Source organism: Canis aureus, chromosome 12, assembly GCF_053574225.1.
Source record: "Canis aureus isolate CA01 chromosome 12, VMU_Caureus_v.1.0, whole genome shotgun sequence".
NCBI lineage: Eukaryota > Metazoa > Chordata > Mammalia > Carnivora > Canidae > Canis > Canis aureus.
In genome coordinates this window covers 37,680,194-37,697,832 of record NC_135622.1, presented here as the reverse complement: position 1 = coordinate 37,697,832, position 17,639 = coordinate 37,680,194, and the positions used below count along the sequence as shown (strand labels likewise).

General features: G+C 36.4%; 1 long non-coding RNA gene across 13 annotated transcripts in view; it reads left to right on the top strand.

Annotated features, from left to right (window-relative positions):
- Positions 1 to 17,639, top strand: part of LOC144280993 (uncharacterized) — a 276,878-nt gene that overhangs the window by 58,308 nt on the left and 200,931 nt on the right. For 12 of the 13 annotated variants that reach the window (XR_013349453.1, XR_013349454.1, XR_013349447.1 and 9 more), the window contains one exon: positions 12,413 to 12,523. The exons of the other annotated variant lie outside the window; for it this stretch is intronic. This is a non-coding gene — a long non-coding RNA (uncharacterized LOC144280993). The remainder of the gene's footprint in view (positions 1 to 12,412; positions 12,524 to 17,639) is intronic. 13 annotated transcript variants of the gene reach the window in all.

The following is a 17,639-nucleotide window of genomic DNA, read 5'->3' as shown; positions in this document are numbered from 1 at the left end:
CCACTTCTACACACAGAACTTGGTGTGGCTTCTTGTAGTTCCCGTTACCCTAACTAGGTAATGGCTCTGCCTTTTATAGACAGGTAATGAAGTCCAAGAAATCTGGCAGTGCAATGGTGACAAAGGGTTTTGCCTATGAGGGGGAAATAATCTATTTTGACAAAACCATCTTCATGATAGTTTCATATATTTAGGAAGAGCCCATGATTTTCAAAAATTGTCCAAAAGACAGTGATTGTCAGGTGTAAGCCTACATTTTTTTACCCATTACATACTGACTCTGCCTTCTGTCACTTCTAGAATTTGTCCGTATCTTGACCTAGATGATGCTGAAAATTTCATGCACTTATCATTTCATCTTCTCATTACTGCATTTTTTCCCTTCTTGTTTAGTGGTACTTTGTTTTAGGGAAAATAATGGTTAGATTTACAGTCTTGGGAATGAGAGAAGTCTCGTTTTAGAAAACAGAATAAATATTGTGGATGGTAAGAGTATTTGTACAATTGCCAGCAAGGAGCTATATCTGATCCTTTGGCCTCTTCAGCATGTGGATTCCTGCCAGCACTTGCTGACGTTTTTTATAACCATCATAGTGGCTAGCAAAGCAACTAAAGACCACCTTGTGGCTAAGTGGGGAAAAATGCATAATAAAAAAAGGAAATGTAATTAATTTGTCTCCCTGGGATAATGAAATATGAGCATTGGCACAGAGAACAAAATTATCATTGTTGAACTTACAGTGCTTTGGGATGTTTTCAATAAAATATGTTTTTGTGTCTGATTCATTTATATGACTCAGAAAATAGAGGATCCTATCCACAGCACAATTTTAGACCATCTCAGAAGATAAAGTGCATAAAATCTACAACTCTGCCCTGAATAATTATGGTTAAATTATTATGTGAGGGAAGTACAAAGTTATTGGTACAGGAAATAAGCACTGTTAAGAATTCAGAGTCAGAAGAGTCAACATGGGGCCAAGTAACCAAGAAAGCTTCACGGGAATAGATAGAACTTGACTTTAACCTTCAACAATATGCTTTCTGTAGGTGTAGAGGGGAAAGGGAGCACTGAAAGTGCAACTAAGAGACAATAATGAAGAGAGTGTTCCTGGGTGATAGGATGGTCACCAATGGCTAATAGAAGGAATGGAATGGAATCCAGCTGAGAAAGGCAATCTATGTGTTGAGGAATGGACAGTGGTTCAGATGTGACTTTTAAATGGAGTTCTCTTTCTGGCTCCTCTGGACTGTGAGCGACAGAGTAATAATTTCTTTGATCACAAGTAAGCAGAAGAGTTGTTAAAGAAGGAAAGATCTTGAAAGTCAATTTTGGAGGGAATGAGTTGGCTCTGATAGTTTGCCTGAGGATACTTTGAGGTTAGAATCCACTCTATCTTAGAGCAGCCCGGGTGGCTCAGTGGTTTAGTGCAGCCTGAATTCAGCCCAGGGTGTGATCCTGGAGACCTGGGATCCAGTCCCATATCAGGCTCCCTGCATGGAGCCTGCTTTTCCCTCTACCTGTGTCTCTGCCAATCTCTCTCTCTGTGTGTTTCTAGAGAATAAATAAATAAAATCTAAAAAAAAAAAAAAAAATCCATTCTATCTCAAACTACTCATACCTGGAAATATTCTGTGTAAGATCAGTGAAGGGATCTGGAAATCATTTTAAAAATAGATACTAAAGAACCTATGGCTGTGCCAAATACTCTTCTGGGTACTTTACAGAAGCCGTAAGTTAGAACTTCACAACCTTGTGAGGTATACATGGTTATATTTCTCAGATGAAAAATTTCAACTTCAAAGAAGTTATTTGGCTTGACATCACAGAAATATAAGGTGGTAGATCTGGAGTTGAACTTCAAGACACTGGTTTTGCATTCACACTTGTTCTGCTTTGGTATGTGATGTAGTATGTACAGGAAAGAGTACAAAACAGAAAGAATGATCTAAAAACTTGGGTTTTTCTAAAGGGTAATCATTATACATGTGAAATTAAGCCAGAAACAGATATGAGTAGTACATAATTTAGTGTTTTTCTACCTGTGATTGTCATTGGGCTACAAGTAATAATGAATAGTACATAATTTAATGCTCTTTTACCTGTGATTGTCATCAGGTTACAAGTAACTACAGATACAAGGTTTGTGTTTGTCATTTATCCTATCAGTAAACACTGTATTCCTGGCTCTGCATATTTGTGCAATTCATAGGGTGCTTTAAAAATATTTTTTAAATCTTCACAAAAATTCTGGCAAGATATGTCCATTATTTCCACTTTATTGGAAAGAAAAATTAACCCAAGAGGTGCTAAATGGCAGAGCTAACAAACCCAGTTTTTGTAGCTAAATCTGATGGCAACTTGATTCCTCCTAAGTGTCTCATATGTCAGCACTAAATTAGCCATCTTGGGGGATCCCTGGGTGGCTCAGCGGTTTGGCGCCTGACTTGAGTCCCGGAATCGAGTCCCTCGTCAGGCATGGAGCCTGCTTCTCCCTCTGCCTGTGTCTCTGCCTCTCTCTCTCTCTCTCTCTCTCTGTCTAAAATAAATAAATAAATAAATAAATAAATAAATAAATAAATAAATAAATCAATCTTAAAAAAAATTAGCCATCTTGGCTTTTAGAAAGATGACTGGATCTGATCTATTTCCCTTGCTTTGTGTCTGTCCATTATGATAATTGTAGCTTGAAATACTTTTCCAAGCTTTACTCAAAATATTTCTCTCCTTATAGTTTTATTGTTTTCTAATCTAGAGTAGTTCCTATTTTCCAGTTAGCTATTCTTGGAATGGTCCTTAGGTTAGGCATCTAATTTCACCTAATTTTTCAGTTACTAGTTTTAATATTTCTCAATAAATGTAAAACCACCACCCTTCACACAAAAGAATGTTAATAGCCCTGATTATTGGTTAGGAGGAGTGGGAACTTGGTGTTAACAGAAGCATCACCATGTCCTATTTCTTTTTGCTTAAGCCCAGTCAAGTTTAATTATTCATTGAATACTTTCATTTCATTGAAAGAGCAGAAAAACAGCACAGAGAAAATCCTGATTTCTTAAGTTGCACTGCTCTTTATGGATAATGGTCTTTCTAGATCTAAATGAGGTTACAAATTAGACTTATATTTTGTCACAGACTTAGCCTCGCTTTTAGCACTGAGGACCCTTTGAAGTCATTTGGAGCCTCCTGCTGATCTTTCTACCACCTTTGTGCCCTGACAGCCCAACCATGCTTAACTCTGCCATGTAGATCGTGGGAGAAAGTCAAGGTCAAACCTTTTGGCATTTCTCACACCAGAAATCAGAGGAAGTGGGTGACAGCATTTCATAGGATGCAGTATGCATTTCCTGTTCCCTCTTGTATAATGTGAGGCCTTGCCTGTAGAGCCCCCTGCTGCTGAATTCTTTTCTCCAATCCATTGGTGGTGTTGGGGGGATCCTGCAGAAAAAGCCTGAAGTATTCTCCTATCACATCATAAACAGAGGAGACCTAAGGAATCCTGAGATGTATTACTACTGCAAGAAATACAGAAAATGAAGTGGAATCCTCCTCAGCATTACCTACATTTAAATGTGTTCACCAGTCTGTAACAGCTCCCACTAAAAATGAGAAGTGTTTTTCAATGAGAAAACTTTCTGACTCTGAGATTAAATAAAAATAATTGAAAATGAGGTAGCAATGGAAAGATTTCCTGTAGCTCTGTGATACCACTGGGCTCCACACAATTGAAAAGGAAAAATGTAAACACAGAGTATCTGAAGAAAGCATGTGATGAAGGAACATCAAAGAACTTGATAGGAAAAATCACCTCTGCTATAATGTCAAGGAAGTTCTATAAGGAAAAAAAAAAATTCTTATCCCTCTTCCCAGGGAATATGCAGAGGCAAAGGCAAGCATTTTTAAGACTAGTGGAAACTATCCCAGAATTTAAAACAAAAATTAATAATCTAGCTGACAGAGACCTATGGAAAGTGTTTTATTTTTTCTATGAGGGAAATAAAATCAATGAAATAATGAACATATTGCATTTCTACACAACATATGTTTTATGCCATTCTAATCCTAGCACTGTATTTTTTGTTATTCCAAATGATTAAGGACTCACTCTAGCCCATTAAGTTTCCTTGGGATGGTGATCTAGAAGGACAATTGAATATTTTGCAGTTCTTCACAAAACTTTGAAAGGCTTGGAGACTTATTTATTGTTTGCTATAGGAAAAGAACATCAAATATACTTGCACATTTTATAAATACACTTTTTAAAAAATATATAAATACACTTTAAGGTGGTATTAAGCATGTATTTGTAAAAAAACGGGGGTCAGATATTTGATAGTTAATGTGTTTTCTTGTTGGTCAATATCCAGCCAGAACCAGTTACTTATAATATTACTCTGAGAATGGACATTAGTGGACTTACATCTTCTTTGATACAGTATGAACTATTGCAATATGTTTGGTCACTAATCAGAAGAATAGCACATTCTATTTTCATGTCATATATTGTTCACTTAAGAGAGCTGTTGGCAGATACATATTTTTCTATCTCCCAAAAGAAAAAAATAGTATTGAATGAGAATATGAGTATAATTGTAAAATTTTCATTGCTTCATTTTTTAAATTACCTAAACTATGATTATTTTCCTTAGCCTTAGAGTAAGTACTATCTTGCATACTAATATTAAGAACAACATAATTTTAATTTTTAAAATTGTAATTATGTACATTTAAGAGTTTTCTGAAACAACACATTAAATTTTGTATGAGGAAAATGTGTTTGTAGCTTATTTGTGCAGAAAAGAAAAAAGTAATGTCGAAAATCATTCCCTACCATATGTAATAATTATAAGGAAACCGGCAGTATTAGAACATTAATTATTGGACATGAGGTTTGAATTGCTTCTCTAGTAATGATAATTCTTAGTTTCTCATTTAATATGGGTTCACTGACTCTCATGTGAGTGTCAGATGCTATTTCAGACAATGAGAAACAGAGGTAAAAACCAGTCTCTTTTAGGTTCATAACCTACCGCTGGGTTTCTTGTGGGTTTACAGGTTTATACTTTTCCTTTATTACATGACTCTGATCTTTTTACACATTGAGGTTGACAAAGGCCCAAAGTAGATTATATCACTATGTAATAGGAGAATATTGATCATGACAATGTGGGCAAACATGGAATGCTTACCATGTGCCAGACTTATTCTAAATGTTTTATGTTTATCTTCACAGAATATCCATGAGTGTTCTATTGTCCCCATCTTACAGATGAGGAAACTGAGAGAAGGCCCAAGATCAAACCAGAATAACTTGTAATGGTGAAATGGGTGTGAGGAATGCTTTGTGATGTTGATATAAGCTAGCACAGCTTCTAATAATCCAACCGGTCAGGGATCTGTTAGTAAATGTGTCATACACAAATATTGTCCCTACCCAAATGGACTTCCATCTCTTGAGAACTATTTCTTTTGAACTATCAAGAGATTAATTCAATCTTGAGTGAATAGGCAATCTTTCATGTGCTTACTGAGAAAGCTGCAGGGCTCCCTTCTCTATGGTTAAGTTATGGCCCTCTGTGAACTTCAGAATCAGAGAGAATTCTGGCTCTGCAGTTTTCTGTCCTTTGGGATTTCCCAGAGTGCATCAGGCTTTGCTTTTAAAAATGATGTGCTCACCTTGAGAAGTTGTACTGATACCTTGTTATAGCAGTTTTTGCCATCTGCTCTCTTTGAATCCTTCCTAGAATCTAAACCTTTACATCCTGGCTCTTCTACATCACCCTCATCAATTTGGTTTGCCTTCCTAGCTACTGTTTTACTTCTCCCTCAGCTCTCTCCCTTCTAGAAGGGTTTTTATAAGATATTTGCTGTTATTTCTGAGATTCTCAAGTACTTATATTAACAAAACCCTTTTAATCTCTTAATGATTCAATAGGTATTATTTTGCACTCACCCCCACTCAGAGGCTGTGGAGTCCTCTTCCCTTTTAGATTGTTTCCATGTTTTGCAGTATCTACTCCCTTTGTAGGAATATGTTGCCTATTTTGCGTTTCATCTTTGATTCCATTTCATTTACTATCCTGCCACACAACTACTGTTCCTTCATTGGCCCTGCCGTGGGGTAGCAGGGTGTGGAGGATGGGGTCTGGCTACCCCCAGCCATTAATCTACAGTTTCTGGAATTCCTAATCACCCAGTTTAACAAGGCCTCCCTGGTTCTCTCTGCCCCACTCTTCTTCCCTGATCTCATCTAAAGAGAATGCCTTTGCTTAATTTCTCTCTCAAAATAGAATTTCTGTTCTTGATTCATGAAAGCAATTACTTCTCTTATCTCTCTGAGGATACCAGTATAACTTTTTCTGTTTTCTCTGCATATTCTTTTTTTTTTCTTTAAGTTGCTTATTTTGTTTAATTTGTTCTCTACCTTTTATATTAGAAATTTTTTCAGGTAGTTTGAACGTGGGGAACCTAGGTTTGTTTGCCCAGAATTAAGAGTAGGTACCATGAAAATAATTGGAAATCTGTGTGTGTATCCACTCTGAGCTTTGCTTTAGTGTGATTTGAAAGGGCTGTTCTTTGAGGAGTCTCTGCTGTCAGTAACTTCAGGTTACTCTCCTGGAATTGGTCAGATTCCCTGAAGAAGGACCTTCCAGTTTCTTGTCTAGAGAGAAGAGACCTAGCTGCCATATCTGAAAGCTGAGTGAAGAAGTGGAGTTAGATCAGAGTCTCAGGACTAAGTATGTGTAAGTTCTCTTATCACTCTGTTGTTAGTATGATGTCCCTCCTTCAACTTCTCCCCCAGACCTAAGATAGTAACTTCTGTAAAGCATAAACTTTGTAGTTTTATAACATGGTAGAAAAGAGGGTATTATGTAGAGGAACAGGACTAACTACATCTTGAAGAGTCTGTTTTCAGCCTTGTCTTCATTCACTGCTGCAAATACAGTTGGTGCCTTCATTTTTTTTTTTTGTGGGGAATCCCCAATGTAGATCATGTGTCTGTCTTTCTGTCTGCTAAATCTGTTTCAGATTCTATTTTCCAGGTTTCAAATTTTTTTTGGTCTTGTCTCCTTTCCTATTTTGTTGCCTTTTATTGTGGGATTATGACATTTGGGAAAATTTACTCTTTTTTTAATAGAGCTGTCGAAAGGAAGCAAAAGTAAATTCATGCGTTCAGTGCACTGCCATTAGCCAAAGTGAGCTTAACATTGGCATTTGGTAAATATCAAAGAATGTGGAAAAAATCTGTACATTTTTGGGTCCTACTTTTTAAAAAAGATTTTATTTATTTATTCATGAGACACACACACACAGAGGGGCAGAGACATAGGCAAAGGGAGAAGAGAAGCAGGCTTCATGCAGGGAGTCCAATGCAGGATTTGATCCTGGCACCCCGGGATCATGCCCTGAGCCAAAGACACTCAACCACTGAGCCACCCAGGTGTCCCTGGGCCCTACTTTTTTTTTTCTTTTTTGCCTCCTGGAGGACAGATATTCTGTATCTTTGAAACATTTATTATTTTCACTCGTATATCTGAATTGTTGCCAGAACTGAAATTTCTCTTATGTTCCAATTCTCTTCCAAGTCTCTCAAGCAAATAATCTGTTTTTCCTATAGGAGAGATTTATTCCTTACTTTACTAATCTAATATGTTGAAAAATGCCCATCATAGACTCTTTAGTCTTCTGAATAAAAACAAATGAGATGTTTCCATTTTGAAAAAGGTTGCTCACCTCTTTCCTTTAAACCTATTTTTCCTTGATTGGATTTGTTTGATAATTATTATAGAAAAGTCTACCTTTTTGAAACAGATCTGATGATTTTTAGTATATTGAGTCCTCTATTGTTCCAAAACAAATTACCCCAAAACCTAGTTGCTAAAACAATCATCTTATGTTGCTCACAATGTTGTGGGTCTAGGAATTCTGGAAGAACTTGGCTGAGTGATCACTCACAGGCCTGGCACCTTGGTCTCTTTCTCTGTCTTTTTCCCCATCTCATCTTCTCAGGCCTCTTCATGTGTCTCTAGACTTCTTACATGGTGGTTGGGCTTCTCCCAGAGCAATTGTTTCAGAAAACAGGAAGTAGAACTGACCTCAGCCTGGAAACTAGGAGAGCATCACTTGTGGGGTATTACATTGATCAGAGCAGTCACAGAGTCTACTCATCAAGAGGAGGTGACATAGGGGCCATTTCTTGGTGGGAGAAATGACAGAGAATTGGCAGCCATCTCTAATCTGCTAATCTCCCCACCTACACACACACACACACAGAACACAAATATATATGTATGCCACCTATAAAAGCCTCGACTGGTTTCAGAAGCTAAAATAATTCCTAGCCCAATCCTATACAAAAATGGATGAAATACTTGCCTTGTTCAGGGGCATATCAGATTGTCTTTCTGCTCTCCTTACTCTCATCCATAGATAACTTTTTGGCAAAAGTTCTCCTTATAACCACAACTGATAAGACTTCTGATCCTAGAGCAGGAGACAATAAAACTTGACCAAGTGAATTTTCTTAAGGGCCACTCATCTACCTATAGTACAGTGCTGGGATTGTCACATCATTGCCCAGAGAGTGCAGCTGTGCTAGATGATGCCCTCTATGCCATTTAGATGGCAGAGCAGGATGAGGTATCTCTGCCAAGTAAATGTCATCTTTTAAAGTAGCAATATCAGGAACTGTAGAAGCAGTTCCTTAATACCAGGAAAGAAAAAAAAAACTCATGGAAAAGTCATGATCTTGGCTGATATACCTTCTTGACCTTACACAAAAAAATTTTATCGTCTGTGTACTGTCTTTGTTTATAAAATGGTGCCAATAATTTTGTTTCTAAGGGGTGATAGTAAAACTAAGGGCACTCACATTGAGTCACAGTGTCTGGAAAAGAATTAGATAAGGGTTTTCGACTATTCTTTTTAATATTATTATTAAAGAATAATATGAAAATTATTTGATATATGTACCTTGGCATTCATTATCTCTAACACTATTGACATTTAATGTCTAACACTATTGATATTTAATGTCAAAATAGAGTGAGTTGTGTAGAATCCTTGAATCAGTGCCAGCTACAAGTACATTCAGATAATAATTAACATAAGAATCAATTTAAGATCATTTCAAAACTTACCATAGGATTTGTGCCATGCAGTCAGTACTTCCCCCTTGACATATTTCCATGTGGTAATTTTCTGAAGCTTTATCTTAAAACTATGAGATTTATCTGTCCCCAGTTCCAATAAATTCTAGCTTTGCCTAGAGGATGCAATGCAGGGAGTGTGCCCCTTGCCGTACTTCCATCTGGGTGGTCAGCTCAGTAGAACATGGTCCTGTAGCTACTCTCATCATTGTTGTCATTATTACTTCCCTATTCTAATCACACATTGGTTTCAGAGAATGTGCAAAACAAGTGACTTCATGATGTACCCCTGTCTTCAGTCCTTTACCATTTTGAGGGTAACAACTTGGTAATAAAGGAACTAAATATAATATAATTGATGTGTTTGGGGCCATGCAAGCCATCATTATTGCAGAGAGGTAACACAAACTGACACACCTTGTTTTAGGCAGTGTGTGATGTGGCAAAGAGGTATTACCTATGAGTGAGTTCTTAGTATCCAGGAAGGTTTGTATCTCTCATCTATGGCCTGGAGCTTGTGGTTCTGATATAGTACTCTCCCTACAAATTATTTTCTCAAGAAAGAAGCACCGTATTCAAAGACCCACAGAGCTGGAGTCTAATCTTGGTTCCACTACTAAGTGGTTTTGTTTTAGAGAAAGATAATCACTATGACACTTAGATTTTTCAGCTCTAGTATGTCTATATGTTAGAAGAATTAGGAACTTGAACAAGATATGTGTAAAATTCCTAATAATACCTGCATATAACACTTGTTTCAACAAGAATTAATACATGGCCAATCTTTTTCTTCTTACTTCTCCATATCCTCAAACAGATTTCTTGAAGCAATTACCAGATATTATATTACATCATTGTATCTTGAATTATTTCAATATGCATCCTAAACGTCAAAGACATTCTTTAATAACATAGCCTTGGTAAAATTGTGACACCTAAATTATTAATAATTAGTGTTATTGTTAATTCATATAATCAAATATTTAGCCAATGTTCATATTTCCCCAGTTACCATTAATTATTATATTTTATAGTCTGTTTGTACTGGGATCAAAATAACTTCCATACATTGGTTGATAGGTCAAAGTGCCTTTTTAAAAAGTATCTTTTTATTTTAGAATGATTTTAGATTTACAGAAAAGCTATGAAGATAGTATGAAGAGTATATCCTTCATGATCCCCACACCAATTTTGAAAGGCAGCTCGTTTTTGCAAGGCTAGTCCCTAGCAATAAGAATAGGTCTGAAAACAAAGTAGTTGGGGCAGAGTATTCAGAAGTGGGACTGACCTCAGGAAATCAGATTTGCTTTGAACTTCTATGAGGCAGGAGAGCTTAAGTCTCCTTGGAAAAGCTCCAAGATCCCACCCAGAATTTTATTCCATCTTTTTTTTTTTTTTTAAGATATTTATTTATGACAGACACAGAGAGAGGCAGAGACACAGGCGGAGGGAAGCAGGCTTCATGCAGGGAGCCTGATGCGGGACTCGATCCCAGGTCTCCAGGATCACACCCTGGGCCAAAGGCGGTGCCAAACCGCTGGACCACCGGGGCTGCCCGAATTTTATTCAATATGAAAACAATGCTTCCATTCAGCATCAGAAGGCTCATAGCAGAAGGAATTTTAGTTGCTACAACAGAAAGAGACATCTGCAAGCCAGTCAAGGAGATAATATGGCAAGTTATGACCCTTTTATAAAGAAGCATTCCTTTGGTTAAGATCAGTTATCAGCAAGGGATGAACCTCTAGAAAATAAATGGTTAGCAGGTTTTTTTTTTTCTTCTTTCATGTGAACCACCTAATAAGATTTTTTTTTCAATAGAGTGAATAATAATTAGCTGGTATTCTAGCCTAGCTCTGGTATGAATAAATTGAAAGAATACTTTTGTTGTTGTTGTTGTTTAAAGATAACAGAGAAGATGACAGTAGTCTTGCTCTGCTAAATAACTCTATCACAATTAGGAAGTCAAAAGAAACCATGGCTTTAACAGATCATTAGAATTCAATTTTATATTAATTACACTGTCAAAAAAATGAGTACAATTTCATTCAAGTCAGCAAGCTTTGACTATATTATCTTTATAAAGATCTCTAAAACTCAATTTAATCTTATGAAGCCTGACTGTAAATAACACAGTTGGAATTGACTGAAGAATTCAATCTGTAATGAAATCATATCTTCCTTTGATGGCCTGTACAATTAAGTTGTATTCAGTGATGTTACTTTCTGGATTTTTTTTCCCTTAAATGTTAAAACTCTCATTGTAAGATGCCTGGGTGGCTCAGTCTGTTAAGCATTTGACTCTTGATTTTGGCTCAGGTCTTGATCTCAGGGTCCTGAGTTCGAGACCGGCCTCAGGCTCCAAACTCAGCATGGAATCTGCTTGTCCCTCTCCTTCTGCTCCTCCTCCTGCTCATGCATGCACTCTCTCTCTCTCAAATAAATCTTTTTAAAAACTTCTCATTTGTAAGAGACTTCATTGACACATTTCCAGTTATTTTTTTATGTTTTTCTAAATATATGCCATTGAATTCAAGAAATATCCCAATTAGGAATATAAGGGCTCAAGCCTGCCTCCCTTGTTGAGGGAGGACAGGGACCTTGGTACATAAACTTGTACTGTGCCCTGCACTGTGCTTCACTGACATAAAACAGTGAAAGCCCCTTCCTCTGAGCTGACCTGTCTACTCCATTCCCCCTGTTCATGGGCAATCTGTATAAAAATACATATTCATCAGCAGAACGCTTGAAAAAGATAACTTCCCCAAAGCAGCAGGAGTTCTTTTTATTGTCTCTCTTAGTTGACTTTGGACTGGAACAAATTGCCATATTCTGTCTCTAAACAAAGGCTATTTCTGAAGCAACATGGTTGGATCTGACTGATTTTTAGATTGTGACTGGTCATGTGATTCTGACACAGCTAGCCCAATTGTCTGGCTAGATTGCTGGTACTTCTTCTTAGAGTGAAAGAAAAACACATTATTCAATGGACATACTTATGGGGCATTTGTATAACACTTACCCTTAGTTTTAATGAATGAGATACATAAAAATGAAGGACAAGACATTTTCGCAAATGCAAAAATGCTACTCTCCAGTAATGTTATTATAAAACGCAGAACACTACAGACTTCCAAAAGCATTTTTGTTACTCTCCTGATTAAACAAATGTATGACAACATGGCTTTATGTGTATTTTGAATCTGCTTAGGTTATTATAATTTTTCCTATTTTATATCCAGCCATGCTTTTTCCTTGACAGATGGGACCCAGACTGCAGTTTATTATTATCTTTAAAGAAGTAAATGAGAGGGGTGACCAGTGCCCTGGAACAAGTCATAAAGGAGCCTGTTAACCAAACCCTGCTAGTTAGGTAAGCATTGCTGGTCCGTGGCTTCCCGTATGGGTCTCAGAGGTGAGGTCTTCATTCCATCAGATCCCTATCATTTGTTGATGTCCTTATAAGCCCTTTCTACTCAAGAAAGGGCAAGAACACTAAGGAAAATATCAGAGTGGCATAGAGATTTCTTTTTAAAAGCCAGTGCCAGTGTTGTGTTGGAGTTTCTGAGGATGCCTCTGTCCTGACCTAATGGTGAAGAGCATCAGAAGACATTGATGAGAGCTACCAGGGGTATGGAAGGAAGGAGCAGTCTAGCATCATAGAAATGATTCCTACCGGATTAATGAGTGAGAAATGAAGTACCATAATCAAAGATTACCAGTGATACAGGATTCGAAGATATGTCAAATTTCTAGTTAGCTCCTCTTACCTATAGAAAGGTCACAGATGGATAATTGGCAAGTAGGGTCAATAAGAGGACATCCAGATTAAAGAAGAGTGGACACTTAGCATTTACTATGAAAGTCTTCTCTCTCTCCTTAATTACTTCTTTGTCCCTTGTGGAATAAGCATATTTCTTGTAGAGAGCTGGGCTTTTGAAGCAAAGGCCAGTTTCCATCTTTATGTGAGCCACTTAGCCTCAGAGGAAAGAGAATAACAAAACATAAAACAAACAAAAATTTCATAAGAGTAACAACAAAGGTAAAGGGCTAGGAAGTAAAATTAGAAAAGCAACTCAAAGTGTATATTATGCTAACACAAACATATAAAAAATACTGTTTCACAAGGCTCAGGGTGGCTTTTTTGCCTGGTATAATCAGGAGTGGTTTTTAGCTTTGGAAAAGTGACCTGAGATTTCAAATCAGATATAGATATATACATGCACACACATGTATATTCATACTTGTACATGTCTACGTGCACATATGTGCATGTTTGCATATGCACATGTTTGTATGTGTGTATATGTGTATAAACTTTAGGTGTATATGTGTGTGTGTGTATATATATATACTTCAGGTATATGTATATATGTGTACATATAAACTTGATACACGTATATACATATACCTGAAGTATATGTGTGTATATATATGTATATATGGCCATCTTCCAAAGTGGTATTTTTCTTAGAACGTATGTAAGCCTCCATTGCAGGCCAAACCTAACTATTTATATGTTTCATGTAGCCACTTAATATTTTATTCACACCATGAGCCTAGCACTGTACTAGGCCCTGGAGATGTGAGCCACATCTGAGAAGACAGGCATCACTCACATGTAATTATTTAATAATAATTGTGTTAAATACTGTTGGGAAAAGACATTTAGGGTTTTGCTTGGGTTCCATTGCCATTACAACAACTTAGGGGAATGGAATGCATAGCTCTTTTTAACAAAATTTTTATTTTTATTTATTTTTATTTTTTTTCAAAATTTTTAAAAGAGTATTTATTTTGAGAGAGAGAGGGAAAGCATGAGGGAAAGAGGGTAGGCACAGGGAGAGGTAGAAGCTCAGCAGGGAGCTTGATGTAGGACTCAATCCCAGGACTCCTGAGTCGAAGGCAGATGCTTAACTGACAGAGCCACCCAGGCATCCCTGAATTGCTCTTTTAAAAATTCTCTTGTTCTAACCAAGAAAAGGAACTAAGTTTGGAAAGAGAAAGGTGAGAGCAACTTCTAATCAGTCTCAACTTCCCATTCCATTCAACTGTTTTATTCCATGTGCCCCCAATTTAGCCTATATCCCTTAGCCTTTATATTCTCCCATTTAGGAATGCCTTTACCTCCTTCAAAATTAACTCAAATACTACTTCTTTTTTTGACACTTAACTGGAATCAGTAATTGTTGGAGAAGGTCATCAAGAAGACATAACCTCAAGTTGACTCTTGAGCTGGAACCAAGCAGTTACAGGCTCCTCACCCCCTCACCTCTCCTTGGAATGTATGTTGTGCTCACTGTTTCCACAGTGGGAGCCATTTTCAAGGATACAGCCCTAAAAGAGGAATATGTTGTTGAGAAGCTTCCATGGTGTACGTGACTAAACTCCTACTAGGCCTCTATATAAACTTTGAAGATTCTGGTGGGTGGGTGTGGAGATCTATTCACCTTTCAGCCACTCACACCAACCCTGGTATGTAAATTCCCTTGCCTTCTGTGTAAGGGGCCAAACTGCAAACCAACAGTTGTAAGAACAAATAGTTCATTTTTCTTTATCTCTGCTGTGTTTGAATATCTGTCTTTTATAGTTCTTGCCATGTTAACTTTTTAACCTAATTTTTCAGTTGAGGTTGGAAATTAACTGAAGGCAAGTCTATCTAGTCCATCTGGTATAATTTATTAAATTAGGCCTTTTCTTTCTTTCTTTTTTATTTTTATTTTTTTTTTACCAGTTAAGTAGTAGAAGAAATAATTTTATTAGTCTTAATGATACAATAAAAAAAGATGAATTATGTATTTGCGCATAGAAAGACCTGTTTCTGTGTTGTGAGACCATGTTTTCAGAAGAGAAGAGCAAAAGAATCTTATGTATTTAAATATCATAAAATGTCAGTAACAGCAATCATTAAGATTAATGAACAGAATTTAATGGGAACCTCTGTGAGGAGAATTTCTCAATTATACTTCATGAAAAAATACTTTGCAAAGTTTTCCCAAAACTATGCAGAGATTGATAACAAACCAAATATAATGCAGAATTCATTTCCTTAGGCCAAATTAAATACTCAACAAAGATTGTTTTCCATTTTCATGATTCTAGATCTGAAACCATCTATAACCACACAACTTTTTACATTAGTATATGATGTTACTATTCCAGTAAAATCTTGCTAGGGAAGATAAACATAGCAAAAAACATCATTCATTTTAGGAACTCCTCGAAGCCCATTTAAATAAACATTAGAGTGTTCAATTAGCATGGAAAGACTGCTTCTGAAGGCTCTCTTTGATATTCTCCTTAAAACCTTCACTTGCTGTGTCTGTCCATTCTAAACTATTAGATCATGGACCTTACTCAATTACAATTAAATAGCGTGCCCTAAACCAACCCCTCTGAACCTCAAAAATATCTCCATTTTTCTGTCCCCATTCTAAACTGCTACTGAGATTCTATTAAGATAGCTATCTCCTTTATGGTGATAAATCAATTTTCCCTTATCAATGGATAATTTTGGTCACATTTTATTAATTTTTATTAAGTGCCTAAAGTCTTTCTTTTCCACTGACAACGTGTATGTGCACCAGCCAAACACATTATTATAAATTCAACAAATTTCTGGTTTAGAAAAAAAAAAAGTCTGTTTAAAGTAGTACTTGGCATTTTTATGAAATGTATGAAGCTGTATTTTCATAAAGTGGATAGTGTTTGAAATTTCAAATCAAATACATCCAAGCTTTTATTAAATACAAGATGTACCCCAAGCCATTTCCTTAGATTACTTGGTAATTTGAAGTTTATACATGAGTGCCTTCTTTCATTCAGATAAAAAGGTTGAAATCTGGTACTCCAATACCACAGAAGCAATGAGTTTCCATTCTTAAGTCATCCTAAATCACTTTGCTTCAAGTATTTCTTTATGAATACTTGTGTTTTGTGACATAGCCATTCTTCACTTGATTCTCCCTATACACTTTCTTCTAAGAATAATGATGTTTCAGGCATTTACATTGCTGAAAGTGACTGAAACAACATTAGCTTTGGATTTGGATGGACCTGAGTTGTGTTGTTTGTTCTGCTTCCTATCACCTGTGTCAGTATTGAAAATTATCCCATCTTTCTAAACTTTAGGTTTCTCAACTGCAAAATGGGAGTCATGTTTATAACTTCTAGATTTGCTGTGAAGATGAAATGGGAAATGTAGGAAGTACTAAGTCAATAATAATTTAGTTTTTGTATTTATATTGTCATTCAAGAGATTCCCTTGGTAAAAGGTAATTTCTTCTTCTAGACAACTCCATTTTTTTTTTTTTGTTATGATGTACCTGCCACTGTGATGTTTCTCTAACTGGGGTAATTATTTAGTTACTTTCTTCCAAAGTGTTCCATGAAATATGTACTTTCCCAGGGTCTACATTTCAGTTGTTTAGGGAGCTCTATCACCCAGCAGAGGTATATGTGTCAGTTTAACCTGTTATCAAAATACATTGCTGAAGTTGTTTGTTTTTTTTTAAATATAGTGAATTTCTCGAAGATTTTTAAAAATCTATTTTAAACCACAGCAAGTCTATCCCATAACCTCACGTACTTTTTAAATTGCCAATCTTTATTTATTTTGATATATACTTAAAAATTGAATTTGACACTTCTATACTCTGAGATTTAATATTTAACATACATACCTAAGACATTTTATAGTTCATAATACCTTTTTCAACATCTTATTTCAGACTGTTCTACAATGAAGAATTGACCTGTTATTGTCCTAAAGCAAAAGTCCACTGATAAGTTCCAAAACATACAATCATGTAACTAAATAGAAATTTTGTTGAAGGTTTTATTTATTTATTTTGTAAGAGAGAGACAGAGAGAGTGATCACTGGGTAAGGGACAAAGAGAAAGTATCTTTCACATGGCCTCCTCCCTAATATAGGAGCTCAAAGTGAGGGCTCAATCCTTCAACCTATGATGACCTGGATCAGATGACTCCTAAATGGGAATTTTAAAGGTATATAATCAGTCAGTAAGTGATTCAGAATATTCCCTGAGGGACCAACTCCACTGGTTAGCTCCCCCACCTGTCTAAAGGCACTGTGCCTGATTTGTTTGTGAAGACCATTCTACCAATGGTCAGTGGTAGACTGGTTTTCCAATAGTGAGATTAGATTTATGAATTCTAGAAGATACAAACAAGAAGAAACTTGAAGTTGATCTAGTACAGTTACCTTATAAACAACTGGAGGCTCAAAGACTTGCTCAAGGTCACACTGGCTATTCATAAGAGGTTTGTCTTGAGTACTCAGATTCTGTAACTCCCAGCCCAGCACTGTTTCTACTTTACCTCAGATTTGGTTTGATTCATGCTCTTTCTCACTGTCTCTGTTGGATTAATGATACACATTTGTGAGATGGATGACCTAGGCTGTTGTCATTTTTCTAAAGAGATGTCCATCTACCCTCTTCAGCTCAACAGAATCCATGCAAACTTT